This window comes from Saccoglossus kowalevskii, chromosome 18 (genome assembly GCF_978046115.1).
Source record: "Saccoglossus kowalevskii chromosome 18, keSacKowa6.1, whole genome shotgun sequence".
NCBI classification, from domain to species: domain Eukaryota; kingdom Metazoa; phylum Hemichordata; class Enteropneusta; family Harrimaniidae; genus Saccoglossus; species Saccoglossus kowalevskii.
The window spans coordinates 4,780,450-4,802,248 of record NC_140658.1 but is presented as its reverse complement, the minus strand read 5'-3'; the positions used below and the strand labels follow the sequence as shown (position 1 = coordinate 4,802,248).

At 36.4% G+C, this 21,799-nt stretch overlaps 1 pseudogene; it reads left to right on the top strand.

Moving 5' to 3' along the window:
- Positions 1-19,596, top strand: part of LOC146731497 (uncharacterized) — a 44,343-nt pseudogene extending 24,747 nt beyond the window's left edge.
- The last annotated feature ends 2,203 nt before the right edge of the window (positions 19,597-21,799 follow it).

The following is a 21,799-nucleotide window of genomic DNA, read 5'->3' as shown; positions in this document are numbered from 1 at the left end:
TTTTACCTAATGTGGTTCTAGTGTCATATCTCTGACTTGCTTTGACTGATTATGTTCAAATTTCTAATATTCATTATACATCATGTCATAGATATACATATATATTGGTTTGATGATCCTATTAAAAATGACCGATTGGTGGCCATTTTTGTACTAAAAAATCATCAAATATTAAGCATTTATGGATGGATTTTATTCAAACTTGGTACATACATTAGACATTACGGGTTCCTGATGATTTTATTTTTCAATGACTGGTGGCCATTTTGTTTAAATGAATGCACTTCTAGAGCCATATCTTTAATATGCTTTGACTTATTATGTTAAAATTTTATATATTCTTTTTACATTGTGTTATAGATATATAGATGTATTGAAAATGGCCGACTGGTGGCCATTTTGTTTTAATTAATGCTGTTCCACAGCAGTATTGCTCAATATGGACAAGTACTTGTTTGACAAGCAGATAAGAGATATCAATCATTTTAATGTTAAAAAATCATCATAATTAAGCATCATCTTCTGGATCCATACTCCTTAAATGTTTATGTTCCAATTATATTACTTTAAACAAAACGATATACATGTATCTTACATTTGATAACTAACGAGGACTGTGCTATGCATGGCTTGTACGCTGAAATTACTAAGGAAATCCCAACCTTTCTTTCTGAAAACAATATCAACAAGTTTATTGTCCTTATTAATACTAACCATCCTAAACTAATTACTAATGTGACACATTATCTGAAACTACATTTAATTTTTACTGCCTAATCTCATGTTTTGTTTTTTTACTTACCTTTTTACCTTACCTTTTATTACTTGCAGCCAAAAATAAATTTGTAATTTCGTTACGGTTCAATAAAACTGTATTATTATTATTATTATAAGATAGTATTCTACTGTAAGCAGTTGTACTAGTTCTCATTGTTCAGTAAAGTTGCTACTGTACATATACAATAAGTTATATCCTAGAGTTCACATATAATAATTATACTATAAGTTGCTATAAAGCATATTCAGTATTCTTCATTGCACACTGAGAGTTACAAACTAAGTGCAATAAGTTATTACTGTATATTAAGTCCCATAATAAGATAATTATACTATAAGATGTCATATATAGTAATTGTTATTGTATACTGAACAGTTTTTCATAATTTCCAGACTATCAAGTTAACTTTGCACAATTATATAAGTGTTATTTTAATATTGTCATTATTTAAAAGAGTTTTAGACTAAAACGTGAACAAAAACGTAAATACATGCAGGAAATGAGAGCATGCGAGTCACAGACTTAACAGTACAGTAAACAACAAAATCTTTAAGTAATTAGTAAAATATTTTCTCAGTCAGATAATCATGTAGAATTAGATGTTGTTACCCATAAAGTTTATAATTTTATGGACCAAATAATACACAAACTTGACAGACTAACAAATCAAAGAAAAATATCTTCAAATGTAATTACTAATTCAGTTTCACCTGTATCAAAAGGATATTGTGAGTACTGATAGGTTAGATGTTATGAATGGACTCCTTGGTGCTGGCATACAAAACCTTGGACATGTTATAAAAAAGTTATTATACAAGTATTAATACATTTGGTTACAGAAATACATTAAAAGTACAATTACTCTCATGTCCCAAATAAACGTTCTGGTACGTTTATTTTTCTCCTTGAAAAATTCCACCCGGTACATTCTTATTTGGGACAATACGTTTATTTATTTCTCTAAATCGGGCCGATTAAAAAAAAAAATTTTGATTTAAAAAACAAATCAAACAAAGCCAAAAGATTGCACTAAAATATTGAAAAATCTCTTCCGTATGTTGCTTTCACCATGAGGTCGCTGAACTGTCATTAACATATTTAAACGCTCTATGGTAATTTGAACACGTTGGCACCCTCCTGCATTTTGATTGGTTAAATAGCGAGTTGACCTATCCAGTCAATAAACCTGATATATTGAAGATAATATTTGGTAATTGTAGTCCTAAATAACTATTAAAAATAGCTAGACGTTTCGAGCAATGGCTCTTTATTAAAGAGCCATTGCTCGAAACGTCTAGCTATTTTTAATAGTTATTTAGGACTACGATTACCAAATATTATCTTCAATATATCATACTTATCAGTCCGAGCAGCGTTTATTTATTTACAGTCAATAAACCTACCTTGTGTGCATGGATAACATGGCGACTATCGTATCACATTGAGCATTTACATTCGCTTACGATGAAACTAAGTTGAATTTTACTTGCATTTCATAACAATTCAATGAATTTATTTTTTGTACGTTATTATAATTACTACTGAGTACTAATCAACAATTGCAACACTTTGATAACGAGTAAGTTATTCACTTATTCACACTTCTTTTAGAATATACTATTCGTTACCAACAAAATAAAAAAAAATGCATATTAAATATTTTGTTGTCGTGAACAGTTTTTTTGATTGACTGTAATTTGCCAACATTTCTTGACGCCCATTCTAGAATTAAGTTACGGTCTTTCACTCCTCCTTGATGCCTATTTAAAAGTTTGTAAAAACATACCGCTACGCAAGTTGTCTGATATATCAAATATTTTAATACATAACAATAATGCAAATACAAAAAACTAGCAATTACAGAACTACAAAAACAAGAAAAAAATTGGGCAGGGGGGCCCCTTCGGCCTGACTTCCTGGGGCCAAGGTCAAGGTCGCTGACCTTGAGTGGCAAGTTTTGGTCTAACAAGAGTGCCGAGAATGGAGGATGGCCACCATGAAAATGGTGACGGTACTCTTGAATGGGGGGGGGGCAGGATAAAATCCTTGCCCTTAACCCAGGTCAGAACGAATGGGTCCAAGGAGGAAGAAAGAGGACGGTGTAGGGTTGGCGAGCGATGTGCACTGAGGTGAACCAAAAAGCTGAATGAAAAGCTGAAACAAAGAAAGTTGACAACAAAGCGAGGTGACGCTCAGAGATGTGTGCAACTTGACACTGACCTTGGTGCTAATTGGAGGAGAATAAAAGCAGTTAATTGGTCAAAATTAATGACGAGTGATTGGCTGGAGTTGATGCTTCAGCGATCTGGATTAAGCCTCAAGCTCAGTGCTTTTACAAAATGGGTCTGTGACACCACAGACACCCACATTATACGGTAAAACGTTTACCTGATCATTCCATGCTTTTTTTATCGACGCACGGCAGCACACATATTGAGAAAAGTATTGTCCTTGCAACAATTTTGCATAATATGTCACCATTGTACCGTGACTGGTTTAATTTTAATTACAAGTATAATATTTATTCAATACTAAAACAAACTGCAGTCGGTTGTTCAATGATGGTATAAAAATAAAATAAAATTAACTACATTAAGATACAGTAAAGTTAACCAACTAAACAGAATGCTAACTAAAGCTAAATATTATTACAAACACATAAAGAACAGAGATTTTTTCAAACAAGGGAACAGGGACGCAGCACCCTCATGCCCTGGTCATGCGCCCCCCTACCCTTGGGAGCAAATCCTCTGTCAACCATGACATTCTGATTGACAAGAGATCACATGTGGCCACAGTCTTTGACTGTGACCTGTCTGATAGTAATTTTGGCCCGAAGGAAGCGAATTACATTTTAGGGAAAAAAATCACCGTTTTTTGTCGAAATCAGTGTTAACAGATCACATTTTAACATCGCGGTAATTAATACACTTCCGCATTGCGTTGATAAAAATACTTCGTCAATAATCAAAAAACTTCGACTGTATGAAAGAGCATTTTCATTGGTTAATGAAAGACGTGACCTGTTAGGTCAAAGGAAGTTGTTCAGGTCAAATTATGATGAAACCATGGCGGGAAATAGCTTTGTAATGAGAGTTTGTGTACAATTTTGCCTTCGACCGTTTTCCCACGGACCCTACCCATTTTTTCACAGTATGTGAACCATATTGTAATAAAATTTTTGTTTTTTGTTCATATTTGTTCCTTCATTGTAAAAAAGTGTCGTTGAAATCATTGACAACTCATTTTGCATTTTTGTTTTCTCAAAAAGACGTAATATTCCAGTTCTGGAATGCCAGAAATGCTTGATTTTTGATGATTTTTTAGCACAAAAATGGCTGTCATTTGGCCATTTTGAATCAGATTCAGTCAAACCAATATATCTATGTCGTGATGTATAATGAATATATAAAATTTGATCATAATCAGTCAAATAATGTAGAAATACGGCTCCAGAAACACATTCATTAAAACAAAATGGCCGCCAGTCAGCCATTTTGAATCAAATTTGAAAAATAAAATGACATGTATCAGTAACCCATAATGAGATATGGCACTAGAACTGCATTCATTGAAGCAAAATGGCTGCCAGTCGGCCTATTTAAATTGGATCTGAAAAATAAAATGGGGTGCATCAAGGTCCCATAATGTCTAACATATGTAAGTTTAAACAAAATCCATCCATAATTGCTTGATTTTGATGATTTTTAAGCACAAAATTGGCCACCATTCGGCCATCTTGAAACAGATCATGAAACAAATTGATGTGCATATGTACAATATTATGTATGAAGTTTGATTATTTTCATGTTTGTTATGAATACATGGGGTGTAGGCCGAAACACAAAACAAATAAATTAGCCTAACAATTTTTTTCTTGTTTGTAAATGACTCTGCTGTACATTATAGATATGACTACTAATACCTTATCAAAGTTTTATGTGAATATTACTGATACATATATATAATAAATTTAGGTTTTTTATACATTACCATTCCTGTTGATACCATGATTGACTATGATATGGTTCCCATTTTTACCAGCTATCTTGATACAAATGAGAATGTTTGTTATATTTGTCACTGTATCTGTCATCATAATATCTATTTGGATACTGCATGTCATTGTAATGTTCACTAAGATATCGTCCAACTTCTTTCTTTTGATTTAACTAATGAGGGTATTGCTTGTATGATTCGTCATAACGTCCACCTTGGTATTCTCTTTGACTGTAGTGATGGTTTTGATTATTTTGATATCGGGTATTGACTTTATTAGTCCCCGTTCGAACGAAGTCCGAAAACGGGGACTTGTGTTCTGCCCTGTGTGCGTTCGTGCGTCTATGCGTGCGTGCGTCTGTGATCACCTGTATCTCGAACATGCATGGACCGATTAAGTTCAAACTTCACTCATACATCACACATTATATGGGACATATGCACATGCATTTTTTTCATGATCCGATTAATGATAGCCAAATGGCGGCCGCTCTAAGGCCAAAAATGCATTGAAATCGCACATTTTCACCATTCCGAACCCGTATCTCAGTTATGCATGGACGGATTTTGTTCAAATTTGGTACATACATTAAACATAATAGGACCATGATGCACGTCATTTTTTCTTGGATCTAGTTTTAAATGGCCGACTGGCGGTCATTTTGTTTTAAAGAATTCAGTTCTGGATCCGTATCTGAGACATGTCTGGATTGATCAAGTTCAAACTTCACACACACATGGTACATTATGTCACAAATAGATATGTGCATTTGTTTCATGATCCGCTTAACAATAGCTGAATGATGGCCATTTTAAGGCCGAAAATGCATCAAAATCACGTATTTTCACAATTCCAGAACCGGATCTCAGTCATGCATGGATGGATTTTGTTCAGATTTAGTACAATGTGTTGTACGCATGCAGGTGCATTTCGGATCAGACCACTTTCAGTGGTCTGAGATTTCGGTCATGATCTGCTTTGAATGTATATGTCACTCAAATATGAACGGAACGGGGACGTGTCATTTGTTTCCTTGTCTGTTTAGCTATAATCTTTGTGGTTGTTCAGAATTCTTGGTGAATCTGCTGCTGTGTCTACGACTGTTATTGCTGTTTCTGTGTTGCCCTGTGTAGAATACTGCGTTCAGGTTGTCTATTAATATTTTGTCCATGTGTGAAACTATTTCTTGCTTGATACAAGTGAATATTTCTCACTGTACGTTTGATGTCAGCAACAAATAGTCTAGTACCAGTAGTGTTAAGATGAATCCCATCACTTGTATACATGTCTTTAGTGTGACTTAATTAGTTTTCTATGTTCTACATAGGTACAGTCAGCTGTTTCACATTTAACTTTCATACTTTGGTCATTTTCATTTATCACAGTGTTCACATTTTTTTCACTGCCATGGCTTGGTAATAGGCTTGATATTACAATCCTTGCATTGGTAAACACATTCTTGGTGTTATTGATTAACCGGATTCTTTGATCAAATTTCCGTTCCTGTCTGAGCTACTATTAAGTTATTAAGCCAAGTCTCGTTAATTTTATGTAACTGTTGCACTCTATGAATGAGGTATTTCCAAAGGTCAGGGTTCGTTTAATTTTTATCAACTCGTCTCGTAAGTAGTAGAATGAAACCTGTTTCTATTTACAATAGTTTCCCTTTTATTTCGATTTTTCTTACCGACATTTGAGCAATTGAGTAGTAAAAACTGCAAATAGCCGTTGTGTAGCAAAATTTCACCGGTGATCGTGAAAAACTGCGTGATACAAATTTCTTTTTTTAAAGATTTGAGGAAAGGTAAATTTAGACTCAACCCACTCAATGGTGGAAATGATATAACACAACCCCATGACAAGTTTTGACTCCATGGACGATTAAACATATTGTAAATATTTGTATTTTATTTTTTTATCTGATGATTGAACATCAGCAAGCGTTGGTGTATGATGAATGTGGCATGTCGTCGTGATGCAATAGCCATTTTTGTGGACTATTTACGTCACTTTCATAAAATGGGCATTATCTCTGTTTGTGTTTTTTGGTTGATCATGGAGATTGAAAATTAAATGGCTGCTATAGTTTTTGTCAGTTTGTCTTGAAATTTTCACACTATTTCACAGTACTTTGCCACTACTTTGCAGTACTTTGCCACTACTTTGCCACTACTTTGCCATACTTTGCCATACTTTGCCATACTTTGCCACTACTTTGCCTTACTTTACCACTACTTTGCCATACTGTGCCATACTGTGCCATACTTTGCCATACTTTGCCGTACTTTGCCGTACTTTGCCACTACTTTGCCACTACTTTGCCACTACTTTGCCGTACTTTGCCGTACTTTGCCGTACTTTGCCGTACTTTGCAGTACTTTGCCACTACTTTGCAGTACTTTGCCACTACTTTGCCGTACTTTGCCACTACTTTTCAGTACTTTGCCACTACTTTTCAGTACTTTGCCACTACTTTTCAGTACTTTGCCACTACTTTGCAGTACTTTGCCACTACTTTGCAGTACTTTGCACAATTTTCATTACTTTGCCACTACTTTGTCGTACTTTTCAGTACTTCGCCACTACTTTGCAGTACTTTACCTCTACTTTGCCATACTTTGTCACTACTTTGTTATACTTTGCCACTACTTTGTTATACTTTGCCACTACTTTGCCACTACTTTGCCACTACTTTGCCATACTTTGCAGTACTCTGTCACTACTTTGCCGTACTTTGCCACTACTTTGCCATACTTTTCAGTACTTTGCCACGATTTTGCCACACTTTGCCACTACTTTGCCGTACTTTGCCACTACTTTGCAGTACTTTGCCACTACTTTGCAGTACTTTGCCACTACTTTGCAGTACTTTGCACACTTTTCATTACTTCGCCACTACTTTGCAGTACTTTGCCATACTTTGCCGTACTTTGCCACTACTTTGCCACTACTTTGCCGTACTTTGCCACTACTTTGCCGTACTTTGCCACTACTTTGCCGTACTTTGCCACTACTTCGCAGTACTTTGCCACTACTTTGCCACACTTTTCATTACTTTGCCACTACTTTGCCGTACTTTTCAGTACTTTGCCACTACTTTGCCACTACTTTGCCACTACTTTGTTACTACTTTGTCACTACTTTGTCACTACTTTGTCACTACTTTGTTATACTTTGCCACTACTTTACCGTACTTTGCCACTACTTTGCCACTACTTTGCCGTACTTTGCCGTACTTTGCCGTACTTTGCCGTACTTTGCCGTACTTTGCCGTACTTTGCAGTACTTTGCCACTACTTTGCCACTACTTTTCAGTACTTTGCCACTACTTTGCAGTACTTTGCCACTACTTTGCAGTACTTTGCCACTACTTTGCAGTACTTTGCCACTACTTTGCAGTACTTTGCCACTACTTTGCAGTACTTTGCACACTTTTCATTACTTTGCCACTACTTTGTCGTACTTTTCAGTACTTCGCCACTACTTTGCAGTACTTTACCTCTACTTTGCCACTACTTTGCCATACTTTGCCACTACTTTGCCGTACTTTGCCACTACTTTGCTGTACTTTGCCACTACTTCGCAGTACTTTGCCACTACTTTGCCATACTTTTCAGTACTTTTCAGTACTTTGCCACTACTTTGCCACTACTTTGCCACTACTTTGTCACTACTTTGTTATACTTTGCCACTACTTTGCCATACTTTGCCACTACTTTGTTATACTTTGCCACTACTTTGTTATACTTTGCCACTACTTTGCCGTACTTTGCCACTACTTTGAAATACTTTGCCACTACTTTGCAGTACTTTGCCACTACTTTGTCACTACTTTGTCACTACTTTGTCACTACTTTGTTATACTTTGCCACTACTTTGCCATACTTTGCAGTACTCTGTCACTACTTTGCCGTACTTTGCCACTACTTTGCCATACTTTTCCACTACTTTGCCATACTTTTCAGTACTTTGCCACTACTTTGCCGTACTTTTCAGTACTTTGCCACTACTTTGTCACTACTTTGTTATACTTTGCCACTACTTTACCGTACTTTGCCACTACTTTGCCACTACTTTGCCGTACTTTGCAGTACTTTGCCGTACTTTGCCGTACTTTGCAGTACTTTGCCACTACTTTGCCGTACTTTGCCACTACTTTTCAGTACTTTGCCACTACTTTGCAGTACTTTGCCACTACTTTTCAGTACTTTGCCACTACTTTGCAGTACTTTGCCACTACTTTGCAGTACTTTGCCACTACTTTGCAGTACTTTGCCACTACTTTGCAGTACTTTGCACACTTTTCATTACTTTGCCACTACTTTGTCGTACTTTTCAGTACTTCGCCACTACTTTGCAGTACTTTACCTCTACTTTACCTCTACTTTGCCACTACTTTGCCATACTTTGCCACTACTTTGCCGTACTTTGCCACTACTTTGCCACTACTTTGCCACTACTTTGCCGTACTTTGCCACTACTTTGCCGTACTTTGCCACTACTTTGCCGTACTTTGCCACTACTTCGCAGTACTTTGCCACTACTTTGCCATACTTTTCAGTACTTTTCAGTACTTTGCCACTACTTTGCCACTACTTTGCCACTACTTTGCCACTACTTTGCCACTACTTTGTCACTACTTTGTTATACTTTGCCACTACTTTGCCATACTTTGCCACTACTTTGTTATACTTTGCCACTACTTTGTTATACTTTGCCACTACTTTGCCATACTTTGCCACTACTTTGAAATACTTTGCCACTACTTTGCAGTACTTTGCCACTACTTTGTCACTACTTTGTCACTACTTTGTCACTACTTTGTTATACTTTGCCACTACTTTGCCATACTTTGCAGTACTCTGTCACTACTTTGCCGTACTTTGCCACTACTTTGCCATACTTTTCCACTACTTTGCCATACTTTTCAGTACTTTGCCGTACTTTGCCACTACTTTGCCGTACTTTGCCACTACTTTGCCGTACTTTGCCACTACTTTGCAGTACTTTGCCACTACTTTGCAGTAGTTTGCCACACTTTTCAGTACTTTGCCATACTTTGCCATACTTTTCAGTACTTTGCCACTACTTTGCAGTACTTTGCCACTACTTTGCAGTACTTTGCCACTACTTTGCCCTACTTTTCAGTACTTTGCCACTACTTTGCCGTACTGTTCAGTACTTTGCCACTACTTTGCCATATTTTGACACTACTTTGCCACTACTTTCCCATACTTTGCCACTACTTTGCAGTATTTTGCCATACTTTGCCACTACTTTGCCATACTTTTCCACTACTTTGCCATACTTTTCAGTACTTTGCCACTACTTTGCCGTACTTTGCCACTACTTTGCCACTACTTTGCCACTACTTTGCCACTACTTTGCCGTACTTTGCCACTACTTTGCCACTACTTTGCAGTACTTTGCCACTACTTTGCAGTACTTTGCCACACTTTTCAGTACTTTGCCATACTTTGCCATACTTTTCAGTACTTTGCCACTACTTTGCCACTACTTTGCCGTACTTTGCCACTACTTTGCCACTACTTTGCCATACTTTTCAGTACTTTGCCACTACTTTGCCGTACTTTCCCACTACTTTGCAGTACTCTGCCACTAATTTGCAGTACTTTGCCATTACTTTGCCATACTTTGCCATACTTGGCCACTACTTGGCCACTACTTGGCCACTACTTGGGCACTACTTGGCCACTACTTGGCCACTACTTTGCCACTACTTTGCCACTACTTTGCAGTACTTTGCCACTACTTTGCAGTACTTTTCAGTACTTTTCAGTACTTTTCAGTACTTTGCCACTACTTTGCCACTACTTTGCAGTACTTTGCCACTACTTTTCATTACTTTGCCACTACTTTGTCGTACTTTTTAGTACTTTGCAGTACTTTGCCACTACTTTGCAGTACTTTGCCACACTTTTCATTACTTTGCCACTACTTTGTCGTACTTTTCAGTACTTCGCCACTACTTTGCAGTACTTTACCTCTACTTTGCCACTACTTTGCCATACTTTGCCACTACTTTGCCGTACTTTGCCACTACTTTGCCGTACTTTGCCACTACTTCGCAGTACTTTGCCACTACTTTGCCATACTTTTCAGTACTTTGCCACTACTTTGCCACTACTTTGCCACTACTTTGCCACTACTTTGTCACTACTTTGTTATACTTTGCCACTACTTTGCCATACTTTGCCATACTTTGCCACTACTTTGTTATACTTTGCCACTACTTTGTTATACTTTGCCACTACTTTGTTATACTTTGCCACTACTTTGCCATACTTTGCCACTACTTTGAAATACTTTGCCACTACTTTGCAGTACTTTGCCACTACTTTGTCACTACTTTGTCACTACTTTGTCACTACTTTGTCACTACTTTGTTATACTTTGCCACTACTTTGCCATACTTTGCAGTACTCTGTCACTACTTTGCCGTACTTTGCCACTACTTTGCCATACTTTTCCACTACTTTGCCATACTTTTCAGTACTTTGCCACTACTTTGCCGTACTTTTCAGTACTTTGCCACTACTTTGCCACTACTTTGTCACTACTTTGTCACTACTTTGTCACTACTTTGTTATACTTTGCCACTACTTTACCGTACTTTGCCACTACTTTGCCACTACTTTGCCGTACTTTGCAGTACTTTGCCGTACTTTGCAGTACTTTGCCGTACTTTGCCGTACTTTGCCGTACTTTGCCACTACTTTTCAGTACTTTGCCACTACTTTTCAGTACTTTGCCACTACTTTGCAGTACTTTGCCACTACTTTGCAGTACTTTGCCACTACTTTGCAGTACTTTGCCACTACTTTGCAGTACTTTGCACACTTTTCATTACTTTGCCACTACTTTGCAGTACTTTACCTCTACTTTGCCACTACTTTGCCATACTTTGCCACTACTTTGCCGTACTTTGCCACTACTTTGCCGTACTTTGCCACTACTTCGCAGTACTTTGCCACTACTTTGCCATACTTTTCAGTACTTTTCAGTACTTTGCCACTACTTTGCCACTACTTTGCCACTACTTTGCCACTACTTTGTCACTACTTTGTTATACTTTGCCACTACTTTGCCATACTTTGCCACTACTTTGTTATACTTTGCCACTACTTTGTTATACTTTGCCACTACTTTGCCATACTTTGCCACTACTTTGAAATACTTTGCCACTACTTTGCAGTACTTTGCCACTACTTTGTCACTACTTTGTCACTACTTTGTCACTACTTTGTCACTACTTTGTCACTACTTTGTTATACTTTGCCACTAATTTGCCATACTTTGCAGTACTCTGTCACTACTTTGCCATACTTTGCCACTACTTTGCCATACTTTTCCACTACTTTGCCATACTTTTCAGTACTTTGCCACTACTTTGCCGTACTTTGCCACTACTTTGCCGTACTTTGCCACTACTTTGCAGTACTTTGCCACTACTTTGCAGTAGTTTGCCACACTTTTCAGTACTTTGCCATACTTTGCCATACTTTTCAGTACTTTGCCACTACTTTGCCACTACTTTGCAGTACTTTGCCACTACTTTGCAGTACTTTGCCACTACTTTGCCCTACTTTTCAGTACTTTGCCACTACTTTGCCGTACTGTTCAGTACTTTGCCACTACTTTGCCATATTTTGACACTACTTTGCCACTACTTTCCCATACTTTGCCACTACTTTGCAGTATTTTGCCCTACTTTGCCACTACTTTGCCATACTTTTCCACTACTTTGCCATACTTTTCAGTACTTTGCCACTACTTTGCCGTACTTTGCCACTACTTTGCCGTACTTTGCCACTACTTTGCCACTACTTTGCCACTACTTTGCCGTACTTTGCCACTACTTTGCCGTACTTTGCCACTACTTTGCAGTACTTTGCCACTACTTTGCAGTGCTTTGCCACACTTTTCAGTACTTTGCCATACTTTGCCATACTTTTCAGTACTTTGCCACTACTTTGCCACTACTTTGCCATACTTTGCCACTACTTTGCCACTACTTTGCCACTACTTTGCCACTACTTTGCCATACTTTTCAGTACTTTGCCACTACTTTGCCGTACTTTCCCACTACTTTGCAGTACTCTGCCACTAATTTGCAGTACTTTGCCATTACTTTGCCATTACTTTGCCATTACTTTGCCATTACTTTGCCATACTTGGCCACTACTTGGCCACTACTTTGCCACTACTTTGCAACTACTTTGCAGTACTTTGCCACTACTTTGCAGTACTTTGCCACTACTTTGCAGTACTTTGCCACTACTTTGCAGTACTTTTCAGTACTTTGCCACTACTCTGCCACTACTTTGCAGTACTTTGCCACTACTTTGCAATACTTTGCCACACTTTTCATTACTTTGCCACTACTTTGTCGTACTTTTTAGTACTTTGCAGTACTTTGCCACTACTTTGCACTACTTTGCCACACTTTTCATTTCTTTGCCACTACTTTGCCATCCTTTTCAGTACTTTGCCACTACTTTGCCACGACTTTGCCACGACTTTGCCACGACTTTGCCACGACTTTGCCATACTTTGCCACTACTTTGCCACTACTTTGTCGTAAGTTAATTTTCAACTTTCCTTTATAGGCTTGTTTTTTTGGTTACCTGTATGTAAAATGTAAAATCATGACATTGTTGTCACTTCCCAGATGGTATTTTGAGTCATCATCTATTAGAAATTTCAGAGATTTTTCCTCAAAATGTTTAGAAATCAAGAAGCAATCATTAATAGAATGTTGTTTATTCCTGAACCAAGTAAATTTCCCTTCCACACAAGGCAGAGTATTTGCAAGAATAAGACCTGAATCGTTCCAAAAATCAATTAGCTTACGGACATTGTAATTTTTTTAGGAATCACCATTTTGAATAATGTTGTCTAATCTACCCTTGAAATCTCTTATTATTAAAATATTGTCATTGCCTTGGCTTTCAAGTGTCAATATGTCAACTAATAATTGGTGATAAAGTTCATCAACTAACTCTCTATCTTTACCCTCCACAGAAAAATATACAATACAAATGCAAAAGGTTTCGTTTGATTCCTTAAAATCCAAGTCGTCACTACGCGAGTCAAGACACTCATCATCTAAAATAATGACTGAGCTGTGGATTAAAAATCCAATACCCCCTCCTTTAGCTGAACATTGTTTTTGTACAAAATTATAGTTCAGTACTTGTTGTTGAACTATCTCACCATTTTTAATTAAGGTCTCACATAAACCAATCACCAAAATACTTTCTGTATTTAAAAGTTGCAATAATTCTGTTTTTTTAGATTTGAAACCTCTGATGTTATTATATCCAATTTTGATGATACACTTTTTAAGTTTTCGTATTCATTATGGTAAATGGAAAGTATTCATGACTTAGCTCCATTTTCCCCCCTCAGTATTAACATCATGAGAACTGTTTGTAATAGACTCAGCAGTTGTGATAGGGTAATTTCCGTTCAAATCGGCACAATCTTCTTGGCCATAGAATTAATCCGCTTGAAGTTGACAGAATTTCGCCTTGTGGCCTTTCTCACCACATGAGTGACATACTCGTTTGATGTGACACATCTCTCCACAGTTGAAACGTCTAGTTGATCTTGCATTATATAGAGGAGTCTTCATGTTGTTGTATCTCTGTGTGTGGATGTCATCTCTAGATCTAAAAGGCTCATGGCTAGGATGCTCTTGTTTTCAATTTTGACATATGTAGCGATATTTTGGAGGAGTCTGGCAGTGCCCGTGGCTTTGGGATGGACATTATCATAATACAATGACCTGTTTATAGCCCCATTTTGAAGTTTTACTAACTGTTAATGGTCAATGAAAGTAGAATTAGTTTCATGAGCTATTCTTTTGAATTGATGATTCATGTATGCAACATCTGCATTTGTTCTGTCTCCTCTTGGGCATATTCTAGACATGTATATCTTGGCATTTGGGGTCAGTTGCTTCACTTGATTGATGGCATCTCTGTATTCCACTGTAATTTCATTAGTGTCTATCTTTCTCTTTATGTCATTTGTTCCAACATGTATTATCACATCATCAGAGCTCTTAATCACATCTCTATTGTTGTCAATTTCTGTAAAGTAAAAAGGTACCGGTAAGTAAAAAAACAGAACGTTAAAATAACATAAGATTAGGTAGTAAAAAATTAATGTAGTTTGTGTTTTTCAAAACACACTTTCAGATACCATGTCACATGTCTAATTAGTTTAGGATTGTTAGTATTAATAATGATAATAAACTTGTTTATATTGTTTTCAGACTGGAAAGTGGGGATTTCCTTGGTAAATTCAGTGTACATAATATTCCTTTCATCAGTGTAATTGCTATAGTCTGTAATAAAATGAACTATATATGATGAATTAATGTTTGAAACAGAACAGGGAAAAATGCAATAGAATTTGAATGAGCAGCTTCTTAGGTTAAATTACTTATGTTATATATATATATTTGACATAGTCAGTAAAATATGTTTATCCTTGGAGCTAACTGGTACATTTTGTCCGCAACATGTACGGTCAGTTTTGTGCCCATGTCAGTCCATAAATTTATAGAACACATTTTTTGGTTCAGTTTGTAAAGTCTGCGAGACTGCGAGTTATCAAAATATGATGAAAGTATTAAATCGTTAACATTGTATTCTGCGAAGGCATCTCAAAACCACTACCACTGTGTCAAAACTAAAGTCGGCGGTAACGCTACGACCACTGTAACATAATCAGCTGACGGCATTGCGGTGAAATGACGGGTATTCACCGCTGCCGATATCTTACTTTTTGGTGACAAATAAAATAAACATTGAAGCACAGTGCCTTGAGGGACTGTGGTCGAAGTAGGTAGCGAGGTGTTGCTTTTAAAACACCGGAGAAAATCATGTAGTCAATGCCGCCAGCATGCATCGATCGTGATATCGCAATGTGCATTGTGTCGCCATAGGCGGTGGTCCTCGGTACAAGGCACTCCATGAATAAGGTATTTTCAGAGGTCAGGATTCGTTTTTTATAAGCAATCTCGTTTGCAGACTGCTTACCGTAGTTCTTTCTTTCAGAGTGAATCCATTTAATTTAGTTTTCTGTTTTGATACTTTGTGTCACTGGCAATTGAATAATAAAAACTGCAGATAACCGATGTGCAGTAAACCGGAATAAATCTTCATGGAATATGCTGCATTTGTTTTTCCGGTTTTAGCGATGTCGCACTCCTGAAAGAATTGTTTGAAAATACAGTTTTCGTCTTCTGATACATGTACTTATTAGCTGTCAGAGACACATATCAATTATCCAGCCCAATGAAAAGTCTGATTCACGTCCTCTGCTCAATTTGTGACTTGAGCGTAACAGTTTATCAAAACAAAACAATTTATTCACCGGTATTTGAAAGAGTGTTTTTTTAGGCAAGACGCACAGTGAAATGAAGCTTGCACACAAATTAATCGACACATTTTGGAGACAACTATCTGGTCTCGAAAAATCAACGTTAACTCTGTCAATCCTAAAAATAAACAACTGCTTTGAAGGTGTGAATGAGATTGGTTTGAACCGCAGTTTTTATGCAAATTCGAGCAGTCGTCCTGAACCGCACTGTCTATTGTTCAAACTTCCAAACCGCAAAACTGGGTTTCGTTCGGGCGGTTTAGGGCGGTTTGTGTTTTCGTAGGTTTGACCCACATGTTTGAATATGAGATCACCCTTAAGCTTTCAAAAGAGAGAATGTTTGTACCGTTTTCTATATTTTAAAATATTCTTTAAATTCCAGACCTTTTTTTTGCATTTGAGATATTTACAAAATATACACCTTGTCCAGATAATAAATGGTGAATTCTTAAAAAATTTATACATATGAAATAAAATATATGCATACATAGCAGAAATTTGTTAAATGTTTAATATTGAGCATAGAACATATGCTAATGGGACAGCACAATATTGTATAGAAGAAAACTGTATTAAACATCCTTACATATAAATAGATATCATAAAGCAAGTCATCTGAAGAAGACATAGCTCCACTTGTCTGATAGATGTGATTTGACCCGGTGATGAGTTTTAACTCCTTACACCAATTACACATGTATGTCATCAAAATTGACTAAGCAAGAAATGTTGGGTGGACTGCATTTCTATGGTCCATCACTACATGTATTTGTATTCACACCAAGTATCATCGAAATCAGTCCAGAAATATAAATGTATAAATATAAATATAAATGTTGACAAAACAGACCAACAAACTGAATTCTGACATTCAAATTGTACCCCAGTCAAGAGCATATTTAATGAAATCCAAAAATAAATTGATGGCATATATGTACTTTGTCTTATACAGCTTTTCAATAATTTCATCTCAGAAAATATGACTAACAAGTATTTTAACATTCAAAATGGCTAATATATATTTGGTTGAATCTGGAAAAACATAATATGTATGGTTAGTCACTTTTCTATGGACCAATTCTCAACAAAACCTGTGCTGTCATTTCTGAGGAATGAAGGTGGACAGACCAAAAGACTGAAATTTGATATTCAAAATGGCCACCAGTTGGCTGTGTTTGATCAACTCAGAAAATAAATTGATGTACACATGTATGGACATTTTGTCTTTGTACCAAATTTCAATAAAATTGGTTGGTCAAGTCATCTCCGAGAAATGGTGACAGACAGACCAAAAGACAATATTTTGACATTCAAAATGGCTACCAATCTCCAATATTGATTGAATCATTAAATAAATTGATGTGCATGTATATTTGGTCACTTTGTATTTTGTACCAAGTTTCAACAAATCAGTCAAGCCATCTCTGAGAAATAGTGACATGTGCAGGTGTTTTTACCCAAAATGGCTGCCAGTTGATTATGCTGTCAAACCTCATTAGTATGAACTCTGTTATAATGAAAACCTGCTTTATACAATGTACAACAAAGAGCCACAGGTATGGTAAAATGCAAAAATGTGTTTTTGAAGAAGAAAACTTTTAAAAGTCTTTTGTAAAAAAAAATTGGCGCTGATGTAGATGCCACATTTGTTGGATTTATGTTAGCTCCGCACATGTATTTCACTTAGGCCTCCCTAAACTTGGACACATTCACACAGCAAAATGTGTATCCACGTATAGGCTTACCTAAACCAACTCACTGCCTAAACCCATACCAGTTGACATTTTGGTCAGTTAGCATGGCTTTATGTTTGTTCTTGTGTTAAACAAGATTTCTGGGTACACATGTTTTTTTCCGGATAAAGGCTTGACTATCAACTATAATTTTTGGTAAAAAGTGATACTTTTGGCTTCTTGTTAAAACCCGCAAGTCTGATTGCTTTGATACTATACATGTACATATAGGTACCTCAGTAAATCTCTCTTAGATTTGTTCATTTCGTGATGATATCTTCAATTCTCTAATTTTGATGAATGTTTTTGTCATTTTGGGTAAAAATATTTTTGAATTCTTGTCTGATTGCTTTGATACTATACATATTGTTCATTTTCTAATGATATCTTCTGTTCTTTAACTGAAATGTGCCTTGCTAACAACGAAGCAATCTCAGCCGACAGGCTGCTTGTTCTTGTAGTCCACGACTGACGGTCTGTCCGTCATTATAATAACAACCGTGAAATTGTCCTGGGGAGTGGCGAGATTCCTGGTCACTATGCAAATCAACCTTCTGTGCCAAATAACTCCATACAATCGTGTCGTCTTCTAAATCATCTGAAACAGGATTTAATTTTCGGCTGTACCCACTTAGTCAGACCTGTTTCTCTTCACTCATGGGTTCAAAATACTGTTTTAGACGACCTCTCTCCTTTCTCATGTTAAATAATGTTGCTTTGCCTTGACAAAAAAATAGATGTTGGTTGTGTGTACACTCTTCCATGTGTGTATACGGAAACCGTTGACAAATGACAAATGGAAGTCAGCTTGCTGTGCTCAGTTTTCTCTCTAATTTACGTCTAAAATAACATTAGTACTATTTCTTTATCAGTTGTACTGACAAAATACACTAAAAAGAAGAGATATACCGATTATTAAAAAAAAACAGATTTCATCAAATTGTATAATTTTTTTTTTCACAAAAACGTTTTACAGCAGGCTGCAAAGTTTTAGGCAGAGTATACTTACATGTACCAAAGATGCATCAATAAAGCAATTTTGATTTTATTGTATTTTGTAGTATCAAGTGTGTTTTATAACACTCCTAATTAATTAAACACAGTTACGACAACCATGGAGTATTTGGTGTGTAGCTACCCTGTGATATATAAATATGAACTGGAATGGCCCTATCGCTTATCATTGTTTGACAAAGTTACTAAAAACATTGACTTGAAACATGATTTGTTTCCTAAGGATTTTGTATCTTGATCTCAATGCATAAATCCTGTACAGATATAAATAATATGATTTGAACCAATACTTTAATATTACAATACTACAAAGTAAGCATGTTGCCCAGTGTGATGTGGTTACACTGCAAGATGTATAATATATTTTTATTATATCTAGGTACAAAAGAATGTTCAATAAGAAAAGTGGTACATGGTTGGTGGCACCATTCAAAACTGAGAATTAAAAACCAAAAGTCTGGATCTCAGAATAGCTGACAGATAGGGGATGTATAGACGAATGGTAGTTGAATATGATGACCAGAGACGCTAACATTGCTCTTATACCTGCAATAGCTACATTGGTAAAGAAGAAAGTGTCATGAAGAACAGAAACATCCTTGGGCATTATACACACAAATCATATATTTGTGCAAATTGTTCAGTTGTTTTTGTAGTTGTAATAAATCTTATTTCAGAAGGGAAGAAATAAAACTTTTTTGTATTGGTCATAAGGTTCAGGAAACTGATGCCAGCTTCTAAAAGATCATGGTGCCAAAAAATTAATTGCCTATACACATGATTACTGTAAAATGACTAACTTTCACTGGGTTTAAATTTCGCTGATTTACAATTTCAGACATATTTAGTTGGTTTTAAATTCACGGTTTTATCATTTAGATAATGAGTTCTATGCTAAATTTTACATATTCACTGGGTTTTACTTTAGCGCATTTACCAGTCAGTGAAATAAGCAAAATTTAAACCCAGTGAATAATTAACCCTTTTACAGTACACATCATGGCGGTTAGTTTTGCTTGTATCTTGGTCTTCATCCATGATCAGGTCCTATCTGAATGCCCTTGCCATTGCTAGGATACCCTCATGCAAAATCTCTACAAATTCCTATAATAAAAAATAAAACAGCGCTTCATATTTGATACTTCTAGAAATGATTGATGGTTGTATTTTGTAAGCAGTTAAAAATGTTAATCATTCATTTGCACACTTGCGTTTGTTTGTTTCATTTCTCCACTGCGCATGGTTATTGTCACTCATTTGCTTCGTACTGTTAAACATGCATTGTTAATATTGAACGCTGTTCGTTTACTTGTTGTCATGCCAGCTCGCTTTTCTCTCGTTTTAGCGTTAGTAACATGCTTTTTGTGCTATTCATCGATTTGTCACAGTTGTTAGTTTGTTTGTTTTGTTTTTTCTGCCTTTTAGTGCTGTATTTTGCTGTATGACAGAAATGTAATTTTAGAATCCACAGAATAAAACTATCTTTTTATTTTCTTTCGCCGCCAATTCGCTTGTTCTTTGCCTTGAATAATTTGCCACATTTAGCCACATTAGCTACACTAATGGGAGTTATTTTACTATAAGAAAGCTTACACTCCAGCCTTGATGCAGAGATTGAAAAAGGACAGACTATCAAGAGACATGCATTGTTTGAGAAGTGGTGCTCAAAACAGAAATGCAACAGTAAAAGTGTCCTGCATAAAATGCATGAGCAGAAATTTTGACCTTCAGCCTGTCATTTTCAAATTACACCACACTCTCAGAATTTATTTCATTCTTACAGCTGTGCATCATTCAGATCTATTGTGGCCTATTGTGGTGAGCTAACAGAAAAATACTAGGGTACACATTTGCAGATGTTTATTTACTTTATTGTAGAATCCAGTTTATACCAAAAAATTAATTGATTGTAATGCACTACTACATGTAATACAGTACCAGAATTTCTGAAGGGTTTTATTTCTACAATGTATTCTTACATGATAAGGGGTAGATCATTCTGGGTGGGACAGTGGCCATCCCAAGTTTCTAACGAACAATCCCTGACAGGGTTGTAACATATTTTATTCTTGTTAAAAAAACACTCTATAACAACAAAATTCATTGGATTTATATTAACCGCTGGGCTTCTGATAATCCGTTGCCAAAGGAAAACGTGTGGGTTGATATAAAGTGTATTCTACACTTTGACAGAACTGGTATACATGTCCTTGCACATATCAAGTTACAGAAAAACAAGTACACATTTTTTTTCAGAACTTTTAATTCAATTTTCGTGCAGCGAATAAGCTTGTGCAATAGGAATTCACAATCCTGTATAATAAATTAAAAAAAAATAATTCCATTTACTGTGTTCTCGAAATGTCTGTAAACTGGAGAGACCCGATCAGTTAGTTCAATTCTCAGACCTAGCCACTATCCCCAAGAACTGACGATGATTTTCCTCCTTTCCCACCAACGTTTCCCACATCCCTAACCAACCTTGCACCAAGCTGATGAAAACAAATTGTCTTCTACTAAAAAACATACAGTTGCGTAATTGGATAGAAAAAACATTACTCATTACTTAGCGGTACTTCAGACTCCGCCATTGTTGCGATGAGTTTGTAACCACGTGACCCGTATCTCCAGCAATTGCGGCGCTGTCATGTTGCCATGATTGAACATATCGGCATTTTGAATGCATGATTGTTAGATTGATTAGGTAAACTTTGATTTAGGTGTGCTAATTAATTCACTTTTATTAAAGAATGAAAAAAATTTCAATTCTCGTCTATCTTTAAAGCGAGAGGATCGTCACCTGTGTGTGAGTGGGAATTGAGTCCTAAGCAACGATAACCCACGCTAATAACGCAAAGG